Source organism: Carassius auratus, unplaced genomic scaffold, assembly GCF_003368295.1.
Source record: "Carassius auratus strain Wakin unplaced genomic scaffold, ASM336829v1 scaf_tig00216959, whole genome shotgun sequence".
Lineage (NCBI taxonomy): Eukaryota > Metazoa > Chordata > Actinopteri > Cypriniformes > Cyprinidae > Carassius > Carassius auratus.
The window spans coordinates 301990-319369 of NW_020528816.1; the positions used below are offsets into that span (position 1 = coordinate 301990).

Genomic DNA, 17380 nt, shown 5'->3' on the forward strand with positions numbered 1-17380 from the left:
TTTGTTTTTGTTTTTTTTTCAGGATTCCACAAAAGAACAGCATTTATTTAAAATATGTATTTTTGTAACTATGTAAACTTTCACTTTTGATCAAATCAATGTAATGCAAGTATTACTTCAAAAACAGCAACAAAAGATTTAAAATAAAATCTTACTGACCGCAAACTTTTGAACAGTTTGGATTTTGGATTCTTATCACTGTTGCTTGCAGTGTTTTTCTTGTTGGGCTGATATTTCATTCTACATTTTAATGGATTATATTTCTTTAGCAAAGGCTTTAGGCTTATCTACAAGTAAGATAATGTAATAATCTTAAATTTGTGTATATAAATCCATGTCCATGAATTGTTTTATTTGGTAAGTTGCTGTTCAATATTTACAGTAATCCAGTCGTTATCATACAATAAACCACTTCAGGGTGACAAAAGACCCTGACAAGAAAGATAACCCTGTCATGAGTTATTTTGTGTTAGCTTGCTTATAAAAAATGGTGTTTCATGCTCTGTGCACATTGTGTGCTCAGTGTATACATGTACGGTATGTGTGCATGTGTTGCCTCCTGGACAGGCGACATCTAAAGTGTGTTTCCATGGTAACAAGTCATCTAGAGCTACAATCGAGTGAGCGATGGTAGCACTCACTGCAAGCAGTTCAGAATACATGCACACTGGGACACACTTTGTGCAATGCTTTCCATTGCCAACTAACTGCATGTAGACGGCTAGATGCCCTTGTAGAGGCTGCTAAGCCATCTGTTGTGTGTTTTTTGTCATCTGGGCCTTCAGCGTAAAATAGTGAGGATGTATGTATTTAAGAGATAGAGGAGGGGTGTTCGGATTCATTTATTTAATCCAGACAGAAACATGATTAGCCAGAAGGGGGATTGGGTGTTAAAGTATCGCTCATTAACTTTGGATTTCCTCTCCAAAACCCACCCCATACTCATTGCCTGTGCATCACACATTAACACTTGCACATACGAACAACACACACACACTTGGCAGCAAGAGCCAACGTCTCTCTCCCACCACCTTCCCAGAAAAGCAGCATCATCAGGGACTGGGGTGTGGCTGTGTTTGTGCCTGCACAGACTCCATGACATGTGGCAATCACATTGGAGATCATTTTCCTTCTGTATATGCAAATGACATGAATATAATTCGCTATGATTAAATCATATTATTAAATAATGAAGTATCTAAATAATATTTATTTACAACTTTTAAGTCAATAATAAACACATTTGCTGTCAGTTAATTCTGACATTAATTTGGAATAATTTATACAAAATTAATGTTAGAATTAATTGACAGCAAATGTTTACTATTGACTTACAAGTTATATAATATATTCTTTAGAAATAATAGTGTACTGTAAATGTAAATACATTTAATCAGCTATTTCATGTAACGAAGTAAACATAACTGTATATTTAATTTGCTATTATTCAGTTATGTCTATAACATTATTATTAATTATGTATAATTGTATGTATAATGTTATCGAATGTATGTTGTTATTACTGTTACATCATTTAGTTATTATTACTATATTAGTTATTTATGAAAATATTTAGTTTTGTATATTAAATACCTTTTTGATATTTTCATGTAATAAATCATATTAATACATATATATATATATATATATATATATATATATATATATATATATATTAGATAATTGTATAGATAGATAGATAGATAGATAGATAGATAGATAGTATAATTTGACACTGAAAAAAATATATTTACATTTTTCAGACAGCCAATTCTGAATGTTTGGTTACACTTTAAGCTGTCTTGTTAAAGTGTAATTATAGATTTAAGTACTAAGTAATATTAATTAGCAACATGTACTTACTGTAAGGTTAGTTTCATGTATTTTTACTTGATGTGTAACAACGAGACTGTAAAATAAAGTGTTTCCGCCTGTTCTTTAAACTATTGTATCCCAACCCTGTTCTTGGAGGCACACCAACAGTACAGATTTTTGGATGTCTCTTTCTGATTCATCCGTTTGAGGTCTTGGAGTCCCCCACCGAGCTCTTGAGTTGAATCAGGTGGGTTTGAGTTTGAAAACGTGTACTGTTGGTGTGCCTCCAGGAACAGGGTTGGGAAACACTGTCTTAAACACCCTGTGAGAATACAGAATGCCTTGTATGCTATTGTCAAATGTTAGTCTGCATTTGGTGTTTTATGTCTGTGTAGTGATGCTGTTCCTGAAATAGAGCCCTATCAGGGAAGGAATGTTAAACGGCATAGTAGTATATCAACACATCAGACAAATTGTTATTGTCAGAGGACATGCAGTCATTTTGGGGGTAGAGTTAGGGGCTGTTCATACAGAATGTGTCCTGTGTGAGTGGCCCCTAACACACTTTCAGTAGCATGCTAGATGCTATTCTCGGATTCTAAATAAGAAAGCAGTTCGGCCTTCACAATAATTTTAGAACTTAAAATTGCTGGTCGAAAGTAAATCTGTCAGCATTTTATCCAGGACATGTTGATGCATCTTTCAAAGTGTCAGCAGATCATAAGCCAGTAGTTTTGAAGTAATGGGGTCAGCAAAAACTTGATAAATATATCCATATTGCAGGTAAATATCCATAATGATTGCCTGGCATTGCTCTATTAGAATTTATATATTAGATTTTCTTTTTAGTCCTCTGATTTGTCATCTCTCAAAATTTCATGTGGATGCCCACTGCTATTTATTGTTTGTTGAACTTAAACTTTCAAAAAAACTTTTACAACATTTGTATCTTCATAGCTTACAACATAAACGAATCTTGAAAGTGTTGATTATAGCATTGTAGATCAAGTCCCATGCACTGCAACTCGATTTCTGCGCTCTCGTGAATACTTTAACTTGAAGTGATTGACAGTTCCAGCAATTATAACAGGAGTGCTTTCTGTGCATAATTTGATCACAATTTAATAACAGATGATTTCCATGCTGCTAAGAGGAATAGTTGACTGTTTAGTCACTGGTTTGATTCACTGACTCGTAAACAGCAAAAATAATTTTGCCATAAAGAACTCTGACTGTATATGATTAGAATTAACATGATTACTTACAAGTTGTGGCATTACTGTCAGTTTATCCGTATCTTTTTGTTAAAGTATGTTTGCAAAGAATACACAATCAAATGAATTTGGTTTCTCAGTTCATGCCCCCTTTAAAAAAGCTGTTTTAAATACATTATCTAGTGATTAATATTTTGTACAATTATGATTACATGATGGAGCTTTATAAGCAGGCAATTAGATATGCATACTCATTGTAGTCAAACATACTTGTATAGAATTGAAGACGACTGTTTTCTTAATTTCGAGTTAAAATGTTTATTATTATTATTTAATCATAGAAACAATTGGCAGACATGGTCACAGACAGCCAATTACCCCCGCCAATTTCCCTTTCAAGGAAAGTCTGTTCACTTGAGTGGCCATATTTGCAATGCCTACGGGCAGCTATTTTGGCCATCCAAGACCAATCTGCTTGATGTAGGAAATACTGAAATGTCAAAAAAGGCTTGCCGCACATAAATACCATATATAAAGTATGTGTAAACCAGAAGTTGCTGCCTACTTTGCTTCAATATTGTGACATATTTTGTGACCAACTGAAATTGGATATTAAATAGAGGGCAGTGTTTTATTTTATCTCTCCTCCTCTCCATCTCTCACTCACAGCAAACTAACGCTTGGAGGGAAGGTTAAGAAAGTTCTACCCAAGCCGCCAAACTAATGTCTTCACAGAAGGAATGCTATTCCAGAGAGAAAGTGAATGTTCGGATTTTGATTAAAGATTACAAAGACAAACATTTTTATTTTCTGTGCATTATCTTGAATTAATTGTTTGCCTCAAGGTGCAATAACAAAGTCAACACTGTCAATTCTGAATTCATGCGGATTTTAAAGTCTTGCTTCAGATTTTAAAGATTTACTTCAGGCTGAACCAGCCATTCCTAGTGTGTGTCTCAACACACTAACTGTTTCTGTATTAACCTGAGCTTCTAACAGCAGCTGCAGTGACAGGATTACTTTACCAATTAGCGATTGGCTTTTTCATTTAAAAGGTTGGCCATATTGTGCGTTGCCCTTTCTCTCATTTATAGCAATATGAGTGCACAATCTTGGTTTATCTGAGGTTTTTGGTACTACAGTCTGTCGTAGATTTCTTAATGCTTATACAATCCGGCAAGCAGCAATTGTAAAGTGTGCATCAGCTCGAAAATTATGTTCTTTGTTGAAGATTCAAATAAATGTAAAATGGACTAAAAACATTTATCTAAAAGCATTAAAAAAGTAATTGAAACTAAATTCATAATTCGTCCAATAGTAAAAAAAAGGTTGAAGGATGTTCTTTTTGTGAAACAGCCCAATAATCGTTATCAAATGTTAATAGCACCTGTACGAGATTGAAGGTTAACAATAAGTGGCTGAATAAGACTACAAATAAACTGCCTTTTTATGCCTTTTATGTTTTTGTCACTCACTGGAATGACAGACAATAAATATATTTCAGCACACACACACACACACACACACACACACACATAAAGAATCAGATGAGCACACCATATGATGTTATATTCATCACATACATTCATATTTCATCCATATTGCGCACGAAGCAGCAAAGCTGTAAAAACCTACTCAGGATGATGTCATCATTATATTTCAACCCCTTCGACTTATTACTACAAGTATAGTATGTGTGTCTCTGAAAACATTAGCAATAATTCTGTAGGAGAGATACCTTTCACATTATGCTATGAAACATACATCCAATGCTGATATGTAAATGTCAATAATTGCGTAGAATGCATACAAAGTACTTTATTTATCACTGACCACCCTAGAATGAGCTGTGACAAGCGATAGCTCCACTGATCGCAAAGCTGCTTCTCTTGCTATAACACTTGGAAATGTGTAATGAAAATTACGAGAAATGCTAAAGTGAGCTTTAGCAATGTTGTACCAAAGGAACCTGAGTATGTATGTACACAAAATGTCAAAAAAATATACATTTATGTATTCATGGTTTGAAAAAAGACTTTGCCCATATCTTTAATAAGCTTTCTAATATCACTGGGGTTCTGTCTCCTTAAAAAGTAGCCTCAGCATATCTACAATTTGTATGAGGTTATTACCAGACAGAATGTAAATTGTTGATTTTTTCTTGTTTTTATCTCGAGTTCAATGCAGCAGAGATGTAACCAGCATTAACCATTTTTTTTAGAGAAGGGGTGCACTTTGGAGGCTTTTACTGGCTTAGTGCTTGACTCCACTGAAACCCCACCTCTCTCTGTTCACCCAGTGTGCTGCTCCATGTTTTGGGTGGTTGTGGATTTGTTGTTTTTGTATTCCACACTTGAGCTTGTGTTACCTCGTATAAACACATATATAGAAGTATATAGAGGTCTGAATGTCTTAACACTCACTGGTTTGCACGAGCCCGTGCTGAGATGCCACACTCAACCTCCTCACACAAGAGAAGTCAACTGAAAAAAATCGGTCTTGACAGCCGCTCTCCTCTGTGAGGAACAGGGTAGCAGGAGCGAGAGAGTGAGGAGTGGGAGGAGGGAGTGAGAGTCTGAGAGAGGGAGAGAGAGGGGGAGAGAGAGACTTGTGCATTGAAAGGCAGCCTCAGCCTCTGTTGTGGTAAGCAAGCAAAGGAAGGCGTTTAAGCAGAGGACTTTAAACCCACAGCCGCAACTCTGGTCACCACTGTAGAGACCCCCGAAATCAGAGGACAAGGCAGTATGGAGGAGGACATGGATGAGGGACAGACCCAGAAGGGTAATGGAATGCTTCTTTCTCCATTTTTCTCTCATCCATCTTTACGAGTGTGTTGTTTACCTTTGTGCCTAATCCCTCACTGCTTTTCATTTATGTCTGATCTTGTGGATTATAAAATGAGGTTATGAAAACTGTCAAAATATAAGTTATTATTATTTTTTTTCCATTGAAGAAGCAGCATATTCTGCCAAATTTTCAAATCCAATTTATGAATTCCCATTGATGTATTTCATGCAGAAACTGTGTTGCAGTGCATTAATTTTTAGTTCTTGAATACATGCAATTAACTTGGCTTAGCACATATTATGCTTACATTCTTAAAAAAAAAATATTTTCATATTTTCAATAGAGGGGTGTGTGCAGGGGATGGATCCCGTGTGAGCACACGTGTGTGTGTGTGTGTGTGTGTGTGTGTGTGAACAATCTGATGGGTCTGTCTTTGTTTGCCGCGCATTTCTGTCAGTCTGTCTGAGGGAGGCTGAGACAGATGGGAGAACCATCTTCTGCATGCACTGAATATTTAAATATTCATCCTAAATCCTAATTTAGCCATTGTTTCCCTTCCTTTCATTTTCTTGGCTTGCTCTTTCATTTGTGTGCAGGAGCATTTGTTTCTTTGTGTGAGAGGGAGTTTGCTATTTATAATACCACCATTTGCAGGGGCTGAGGTTTCAAGCTCAGGGTGGAAATCACTGTGTGTCTTTTTTCTTCTTTGGTGGACTATAGAGAAAATATTTGGACATGACTGCATGGTGAGGAGCCGAAAGAAAGAGAATACAAATACTCAAAATAATAGCCTTCAGAACTCTCTCTTCCTCCAGCGATTTCCCCTCCTCCCTTCTAAAGCAGTGTGATGATAGCAGCCATGTCAGGTCTGCTGTGCTTGAACTGTCAGTGTGCTTGTGTGATATTAAGCCAGAGGTGGAAAGAGTATGAAAATATTCTACTAAAGTATCATTACATTAATGAAATTTTACTTAAGTACTTGTAAAAGTACCAGTCTCAAGTAAAAGTAAATAGTAGCTCATTTAAAATTTACTCAGAGTAAAAATTACTTAATAACATTTTAACAGTGGGAGGGAGGCAAAAATGGGATTGGCCAAGGGTGTCAAACTCAGTTCCTGGAGGGCCACATCCCTGAATAGTTTAGATATAACCCTAATTAAACACATCTGATCCAGCTAAACTATTTTTTTAGGCTTATTTGAAAACGACATGGTATGTGTGTTGGAGCAGGGCTATAACTGAACTCTGCAGGGCTGCGACCCTCCAAGACACCCCTGAAATAGGCCTATAAATCTCAAATTAGTTGTTTTTTAATTAAAGGAATCGGTTATTTAGAATAATAAGACATTTTGGCTGTTACCAGGCAAATTAAAAAAACAGTATCAACAAAATGTATATTTTTACTGCAGAAGAAGCACAGAAGCTTCAACTGAAGTGGCATTTAGATGTATTTACACCCTGTTTAATGTAGGACATGAAAGTTGCAAACATGAAAATGCAGAAATAATGTTTTGATATATTAGACTTAAAATGGTAAATACTAATTTAGAATTATATGAAAATAAATAAATAAATCAAAAGATAATTTAAATGTACTGTACTGTGGTGTCAGCAAGTCACAGTCACTGTTAATAAGTGAGTCATTGCAATTGAACCAAATCATTTAAACGGTGGATTTATTCAAGAACGAAACACCGTCATTTACGCAGATGGCTGTGCTTGGAATTATTTTTTTCTTGTCGAAATAGAGCAAAAACAGGAAATATGGTGTTTTTTTCAAAGCAAGGCTCTTGATTAACTTGTTGTTTATTGAACTGTTGTAAAAAAGAAAAAAAAATATCTATGTAATATTGCTGATTTTTGGAGGAAAAAACTTTTATTAAGTTTTATTATGTGAAATGATGTGAATTTATGAATTTTCTGCCCCTATATCCTATAATTTTGTGATCTTTCTAAATGCATTTTAACAGACTGAATCACACAGTGATTCAAGAACACACTCTAAATGCGCACACTAGTCTAATCTACACCTCACAACACTTTATATGAGTGTTTTTTTTTTGTTTGTTTTTGACTAAATACCAATAATGTCAAATTGCAAATCAACAATTATGATATTATTTCATACAATATATATCACACATGCTACTATTTTGCCTAATTTGTGCAAAATCTTTTCCTAAAATGTAAACCTTAATTTTAACCACCAATGCAATGATGCAAGTAGGTTATAAGAAGGTTATAAGCTGCTATTTGGTCTCTCTAGGCAAACACAGCTTACACTGCATAATAGAGCATAAATATGGCCAGGGCGTCACTTAGAGCAATTTCCTTCAAGTTTAACTTCAGCAGAATACGACTCAAGCCCGTTTACACTGCCAGCGACTTTTTCGCTGTGTGTCGCTAGAAGACGCTTGTGGGCGTTTCTACTGCTGTCGCTCTGATGTAATTGGTAGACTGCACGTCTGTATAAACCTATAAACAACTAACCTACTGACAGGTTTCGACTATACTGTAAATATACTATATATAAATATTTACCTATACATGCATAAAGAAAATAAAAAAAAATATACGAATGCTTCACATTTAACTACAGGAATACATTATAGAAATGCAGAAAGCATGTTATTCATTTATCTTTCCTGTTATTAATTTGTCTGTATTTTTAAGTTGTTTTGCATATAAATCGATGTTTTGATTGTGTTGTTTATATAGGAAATGCTTATTGTCCGTAAAGTGTACCTAAATAAATTGTTGATAAGAATGCAAATCCAAGATAAGATGTATGTCTCTCTCTATATATAATGTACTGAGTGAGATTTCCAAATTGGTCCGTAAGAATCCCAAAAAGCAAGACTTAATGAAAATGTTTATTGTAAAACATTTGAGGTGACTAACATATTAAAATTTTTGCATTTGGGAGAACTTTAGCTACAGGAATACTTTGCAATGCATATAATGCGTAATTCCCTAATTCAGTGCCATTAGACCTAACACACAATGCTTACTAATGAGTCAATGACTGCAGTGGAATTTTCTTAAGAAAACCATAACCAGCTGTAGTATTCACATATTGACTGTTGTGCTGACCCTATCGCACTATGATGGAGTGGGAAACTAAGCGGCCTGATGGGAGAATGGACATTTCATTACCTCTCATGATTATTGGATTAGAAGACATTAGGCTGTTAACACAGATTCCATCCCACTCCCCATCTTTTATTTATGGCTTTTCCTGCAAATTTCTGTCAGTGCCACTGTTGACAGAGTTCAGTCTGTTAGATGAGCTCATATCAATCCCTACTGACTGTGTAACATCATCCACTGAAAAGATTTTGAGATGTTCATAAAGTTTATTTTCGGCATTGTGTGCTTATATAAAAAGTGTGAGGGCATTAACATGTGTGTAACAATCGACATCCTTTAAAAACTGCATTGTTGATACACGGATTAGCTCAAAGATTTTTGACAATTACCTCACTGCTGTTTTGCTTGCCAATTCAATGTGCTTGTGTCTTCCGTCTGTTTACGTTCTGATGTCAGAAACTCAGCAATTTTAAAATCTTATGTTAACGTTTTCTGCTATGTAAAATGTATTGAGCTGATTTTTAATAGTTAACTATATTTAGTTCTGCTGTGCATGTATACAAACTCATTTATAAGAGATTTTTGTGCCCACCATTGCATGGTGTTATGCCTCTCATACTACTTTTAGCTGCCCAGTATATGTAACGAACCCGTTTCGTTATTCAAATCCAATGCAAACTGTGATTGCTTGATGCATTACACTAGGATTATAAGCACTTGTTTGAATATTCCCATCAGTTTTTGATCCTGTGGTGCAAATGTACTCCTCTTTTTCTCTAAGCTGTGTGATGGATCTGTAAAGCAAATGAAAGCATGATTGAATTCTATTCCTCTGTGGGATGCAAGTTATCTTGCAATCCCACATCCTTCCTGTTTTTATTTTTTTTTCATTTACCCAACCTTGTGTGATGCAGAGGCAACCCTGTAATCAGGACACTCCTATTGTTCCCACACTCTAGTCAAACCTCTCAGGGACACTGAAGTTTCACTAATTGTCTTCTAAACTGAATCACGGCTATTCATAGAAAGTGAATTCTGTGCAGTATTGTTCACCCTAGTGTTTCTGACACGCCAAATGACAATACGAACAGACAGTCGAACAAGAAACAGATTCTTAAGGTAGTTTAAAGACATTTCGTTTAACCCTTAAACACATCACAGTGTAATATGATTCAAAATACTGCTAAAAACAACTCCTTAATAACTTCCATGGGGAAATATTTGTCCAAAATGTCCATGGTATAGAGAGATTTACAAGAATGCCATATGCAGTGTATTTCAAATCCAGATAAAAACAAACAAAATACTAAGGAGTCTAAATGGGTTCCTTTACAGATGATTGTGGGATGTGTTAGAATCTTCTAGCAGCCCCAGCATAAGCAGCAGGGTTGGGTGAAGTCTTTGCCGTTCATGCTGCGTGGGTGCTGGACTCTTTTCCTCCCTGTAATCCTTGTAAATGTGTCTCCCATTCAGTCCGTTTGCTGCTGAATGTGTAGACACACGGCGCTGTAAGTGGGTCATGGTGCACGCACAGGCCCGGCCCATTCTCAGGGCCTGCACCTCCATCACCGCAGCAACCCAGCTGGTTGATGAAACGTGCAGATTCGTCACACAGACGTGCGGTGATGAAAAACCGCGCGCTTTCAGGGAGGGGCCGGAGATAGTGACACAGCGCCCCTCATGTAGCCGCTTGATGTGATTGTGTTCAATTGAATTTGAATTCTTTCTCTTTTTTTTGGACAGAAAAAATGGCATTCAGGGTAATGTAATGCTAATCACTTTAAAATTACAAATTATTCAAATCCTATTAAAACAAAGGCCAAAGAGGGCCCGAGTGAGCTGGTTATGAATGGAGAGGGTTTAACAGTGGGTCTTAAAAGGTAAAATAATAATAATAATAATCATTTCACTACATATTAACCAGCACTTTTATCTGTTTTCCTCTCCATCTGACTGTCTCTCTGACTCCCACTGTCTTTTTCATTCATCTGTCGCAACATCTTATCCCTTCACTCTCCCTTTCTCTCTCTCCCTTCTGTGGTGCGGATTAGCGTTTTGTTGCAAAGTCTTTGTCAGAGTCCTGTGAGAACGTTTCCTCACCGAACATGTGTGGATATCAGGGTGACCACTGGTTCGCAGTGACCCCGCAGTCCCAGGGATTGATTGGAGGTTGGGGGTGGGGCGAGTCGAGGCGGGAGTTGCACTGTGTCTGTCAGACTGACAGATGGGCATTGGGTGGAGTGATTGAGGGACATGGGGGGAGGTGTAGGGGCGAGAGGGTGGGAGCAGCGATTGCTTTATCATTAGAGGACCCTCCAGGGTATTGCTTTTGTTTATGTTGTTAGGGTTAGGCCTGTCTTTTACGTGCATAATGTTTGGTTTAACACCTGAAAACAATTTCCAAATGCCATTGTTATTTTATTGTTATATATTATTATTTATTAATATTCTGAATGAGCTTTTATTTGTTTGTAATTTGTTTAATTTTATTTTAATTTTAGCTTAAGCTGTAATAAATAAGAAATATTTAGAAATGTTTTATAGATATGAAAGTGAAAAGTGAAAGTGATTTGACATTCAGCCAAGTATGGTGACCCATACTCAGAATTTGTGCTCTGCATTTAACCCATCCAAAGTACACACACACAGAGCAGTGAACACACACACACACACTGTGAACAAACACCTGGAGCAGTGGGCAGCCATTTATGCTGCGGCGCCTGGGGAGCAGTTGAAGGTTCAGTGCCTTGCTCAAGGGCACCTAAATCGTGGTTTTGCCGGCCCGAGATTCGAACCCACAACGCTAGGGATAGGGGTCAAACTCTCTAGCCACTAGGCCACGACTTCCCCTATATATATAGTTAATAAAAACAATTTTAAACAGTTTTACATCAAGTTTTAGTTAACAGTAACAACTTAATGCTTAAAGTTAATCAGGAAAATTTTATCAGATTGTTTAGTATATTTCATTAAGCGTCAGACTGGCTCCTCAAACTGTTAATGTTGAACTGTGAAGATTAAGCTTATCAGTTTTTCATCCCGTAATAAAATAAAATACATTTATATATATATATATATATATATATATATATATATATTTTTTTTTTTTTTTTTTTTTGGAATGCATATACATATTGAGATAAATGTCTATCAGAAAATACATGCAGAGTTGTAGCTGGTATTGTTAAAAAGAAAGAAAGGAAGTTTTCAGCTAGACATTAGCCATTTCTATTCAAGAATGTTTGCACTGATTTAATGGTTAATATTTGGTTTCATTAATGCATTGGTACATTAAACCATTTCTGCTTTTGGCTGCACTATATAAGAGATTGCAACATTTTGTCTGCATGTGAATCTTGCCACAGAGGCTATCCTGTGAGAATTTATTTCATAAATAAGATTCAGTGCCTTAACAAAGTGTGCAATCTGCATTTATTTCTAATGCCATTTCATGGTCTAACACCCTTAAGGGATTAATTCAAGGCTGCATTGTAATGTAATGCAATTTGTGGCGGATTCAGTACATATGATTTCTCTCAGCCAACCAGGAGTCATGCAGTGGTTTCCACAGTGCAAATAATCTCATAACAGGATCAAAAGGGCAAGTACTATTGTGTAAATGCTAATATTTTTATGTAGCTGAGTATAATTATAATAATATGAACATTTATTATTTAGAATTATACAAACACACATTTAAGTTATACTTGAAATAAAATATATAAATATATTATTAGTAAAGTAATATAACAAAAAAAAAATAGCAGTGTTTTTTAAAAAATTTAAATGCAACATTTTTAACACAACATTTTTTTTTCTTCTTATGCTGGACATAGAAAACTTATAGATCTATAAAGCAGTACAAAGAATCAGATCAGTCTGTATTCTCACTCCTTGCAATCCACAGCAGTTGCTACAGCAACAGGTCGATCCCTTGCCAAAGCCAGGTCTGAGGTTCATTACGGCATCATCATAGTGGTGTTTGGCAGTATTCAATAATTCACATACAAAGGCATGAAACAGAGCCTCCACCAAACCATACTCATAACTCTTGCACAGTGTAAATCATGCGAGTTCCAGCAGTTGTTTTGTTGTTTTATAAGGACTGGGAAACAAACACTGAGTGGGAACATATGCCAAATTTCCCACAATGCAGAAATGCATTTTAGAGCGATGGCATAGAAATGCTACAGTAAAAAACAGTTAATTAATTAACTGTAAGTGATAAATGCTATAATGTTAAAAAAGACAATGCATGTAAATTTACTGTAAAATTTAGTAATAAAAAAAAAGTAATTATTATGCGTTCATGTGTTCTACTGTAAGTATAACATAGGAATGATCTTTTAATGCTGAAAATGTATATTGATTTAATATTCCTTATATGAATTTAAATAATGATTTATAAATAATTATTATAATTATAAATAATTATTAAATAATGTGAAATATCATATTTACAAATATTAAATATATGTAAAATATATATATATATATATATATATATATATATATATATATATATATTTATTTAGCTCATAATTCTGAAATATTGTCACTGTACCATAACATTTAAACATTTCATAACTGATAAGTGTGAGAACTATGTAACAACAACAAAACAGTTTTTACATAATGCACTTGTCTCATCTGTTGCAGAGATATGAAATCTAAAGTTAAAATAGTCCTATAATGAAAGACATGAAGGCAATTATTAGGAAAAAAACTAAATCAGTATGACTAAGTGTCAAACTCCTTCCTCTTATACTACCATTCATTTTTTTATTCATGAATCATACTGTTATGATTCACTCTGATACAGTATATGATGCCAAGGGGAGAATTGTAAATAGTCTGCCACAGGGACAATTTTGCACATCATTGGAGATTGGAGACAGAATCAACTGGACCCTCAGAGTGAGTGGATTGAAGATTTACTTCCTGGGTACTTGTTAGTCTTGTCAGGCAGAGGCTACGCTCTAAGAAGAGCACAGAAGACTACTTACACTAGCTTTGCTTTCTGTGTAAGAATACTGCTCTGTTAAACTTAATAAATGCAGAAAAACCTAAACCACAAAACCAAAGCAATAGATAAAAATACAGACACATAAAATTAAAGATACATATTAAAGATCTCGATGATTAAAACGCATCTTGTTTTTCCCGGCCGTAGCTTTCAGATGAATGAGCTTTTCACATGACCTCTTTTTTTATCCTCCTCTCAGGATGTGCGGAGTGTTGTCTGAAATGTTTAGGAGGAATCCCTTATCCATCCCTGATTGCCACCATCCTGCTGTATGCTGGAGTGGCGCTCTTCTGTGGATGTGGACATGAAGCTCTTTCTGGAACGGTCACCATCCTCCAGAACTACTTTGAGGTGATCAAGGGACCTGGAGATGGTCTGGATGTGTTTACAATGTAAGTGTAAGCAACATATCGAACAACACATTTTTCACTATACTGAGATTTTCAATTATATACATGTATTAAAAACATTTTATATACAATAAATATATTTTTGTCACACCACAAGCAATAAGTGTTTTTTTAACGTTGTTGTTATGCATCATGGGTGTGTGTTGGCTTTTACAAAGGAATTATTTAATTAAGCAAACGGGAATGTGTCTGTTTATTACCTCCATTTTCCACAGCATTGACATTATCAAGTATGTGATCTATGGCATTGCCTCTGCATTCTTCGTCTATGGCATTCTTCTGATGGTCGAAGGCTTCTTTACCAGTGGGGGCCATCAAGGACCTGTATGGAGACTTCAAGATCACCACCTGTGGGCGCTGTGTCAGTGCATGGGTGAGAAATCACTGGGAGTGCTTCATACATTGTAATTTAGAAAAGGGCAACAGCAAAGCCACTAAGAGAAACTGCCGCACATAAATATGGCATCCGTTTATAGGCTATAAAAGATTACACTACATAATGAACTCTGCAAGTTATTTCCCTCTCATTTGTGCCAAGTGAAACATGAAATATATTGTGTGGTTGCAATTACTGTAATTAATTTATAACACTTATATCAATTTATAATGCTTACAATTTTCCTTATTTTAAATCGGATTTATCCTTAATGATTTTATCTTTTATTTCTTGATTTGATATTTGGATATCTTTTTCTTCAGTTCATCATGTTGACGTACATCTTCATGTTGGCTTGGCTGGGTGTGACAGCATTCACTTCGTTGCCTGTCTTCATGTATTTCAACATCTGGACCATTTGCCAAAACATGACCGTTCTGGAGGGAGCAAGTTTATGTCTTGACCCGCGCCAGTTTGGTATGTTTAGAGTCAGACATCATATATCCTAAAAACACAGATTGTGCAATCACAAAAACTATAAATTTTAGGTGTCGTGCCCATTGGAGAGGAGAAGACAGTATGTGCAGGATCAGAGAAGTTCTACAAAATGTGCGAATCGAATGAGGTACGTAAACCGTGTTAGCAAATGATTGTATAGGTCATATCCACAATGAAAATCAAAGCCAAGACTAATTTCTCTCTCAATATTTGTTTTCTGAAAGCTGGATATGACTTTCCATTTGTTTGTGTGTGCGTTGGCTGGGGCTGGAGCTGCAGTCATTGCCATGGTGAGTTTTGATTAATATAATGCAATTATTAATTCATACAATGCAACTTAGAGAAGAGGTTGTACTTATGGGTGCAGTGCTGAAAGGGGACCGTTGTTTTTTGTCTTGAACCATTCTTTTATGGAAAAAGGGGAAAATTCATTTTTGAATGAAAAGCGTATTATATATGACTAAAAGAAGAAAAAGCTGACCAAAGATACTAGACAAATTGTGGTGTGAACAAATTTGAAATTCCTTCTTTTAAACTGCCAATGGTATGTTATTTGGGTGATGATGATGATGATGATGATGATGATGATGCCAGCTGAATTAATGACATCACCTGCTTCAGCTCCTTTTTTTTTAAATCCTCCTTTTATCTTTGTGTCTGTTTTCGGTTTCCCTCTCTCTCTCTCTCTCTCTCTCTCTCACACACATACACGGAGAGACACTGGGCATGCCATTTTGTTGTCATGGAAACTGGGAGAAGAAAGGCCCTAGAGCTTGAAGCAAACACACTCAGTCATTTACGAGGAACCATTTTCTGAAAAAGAGAATGTGCTTGTTAGCCTGGGATGATGTAGCACATTATTGAAAGAGCTTTTCTGTCCCCTGCTGTGGAAAGAGCAAATGTAACTGATTGTTAAACACAATTTGTCCTCACACTCTCTGGGATGGGTAATAATAACCATGCTTTTCGTTTGTCAAGATGAGAAAATCAGGGTGTGTCCCTATTTAAATCAGCATGCATAATGTCAATCTGATTTGATTAATAATGCACTGAACAACATATAGTGTATGCTCTCATGCAGGACAATAATTAACTCTTAACATATATATATAAGTGTGTGTGTGTGTGTGTGTGTGTGTGTGTTTAATTGAGATAATATCAAGACAGTAGCTGCTTATTACCCAACACACTGTATTTTTGTGAGATAACCCATTACATATTGTTTTCATTCACACATGTAAAACCTTTGCCTTCATCGATGAGTTTTTCATGCATATCTGAAGTAGACTGTAGAATTTCCTCCTAAGCAAGGCAGGCTGCCAGCACACCTATGAGCGGACTCTGGCTGCTTTACAATGCTGCCTCCTGCTGGTGTCACTGCTAAAATTAGAGTGACAAACATGCGTCATCACCACAGACCGCTGTCAACTCGCAAACCTTTCTTTCCAGTTCGAAATTAGTTAAATAATAATAATAATAATAATAATAATAATAATAATAAATTTGCACTGAAAAATAATAGTTGAATAATAATAGAATAATTTAGTTGACTCTCTGTTGCTGCTTTTTAATATTATACTGTGTTGCTTCAGATCCACTACCTGATGGTGCTGTCTGCCAACTGGGCCTATGTGAAGGATGCTTGTAAAATGCAGAAATACGAGGACTGCAAGTCCAAGGAGGAGCAGGAGCTGCATGACATCCACTCTACACGCTCCAAGGAACGGCTCAATGCCTACACATAAGACAGGAAGCAGCAGTGAGGGCGAGAGTGCTTTCACTTCCTGTTGAAGGGAGTTTTGGCACTGGTGCAGTCCAGGTGGTGTGTCGTATGATCAACCCCATGGCCAACCCATTACCTCTCACACAAACATTAATATTATTATTATTAGTGCTAGCAGTAGTGTTTTAGTTTTTTCACATTATTGTATTACATTTTTTTTTTTTTTTGATTTTGCTGCTTCTTTGTGTTTAAAAGGTGTTTTTAAAGAGAAATATATATATATATATATATATATATATATATATATATATATATATATATATATATATATATATATATACATATATATATTTTTTCTCTCTCTCTCTTTTTAAACACCTTTTAGTATCAGTACATGAATCACTCTTATGTAGAGGGTCGGTCATTTGTGTCTGTCTTTTA

At 35.7% G+C, this 17380-nt stretch overlaps 1 pseudogene; it reads left to right on the forward strand.

Moving 5' to 3' along the window:
* Positions 1–5627: 5627 nt before the first annotated feature.
* LOC113099546 (neuronal membrane glycoprotein M6-a-like) lies at positions 5628–17164 on the forward strand (annotated as a pseudogene).
* Positions 17165–17380: the final 216 nt, after the last annotated feature.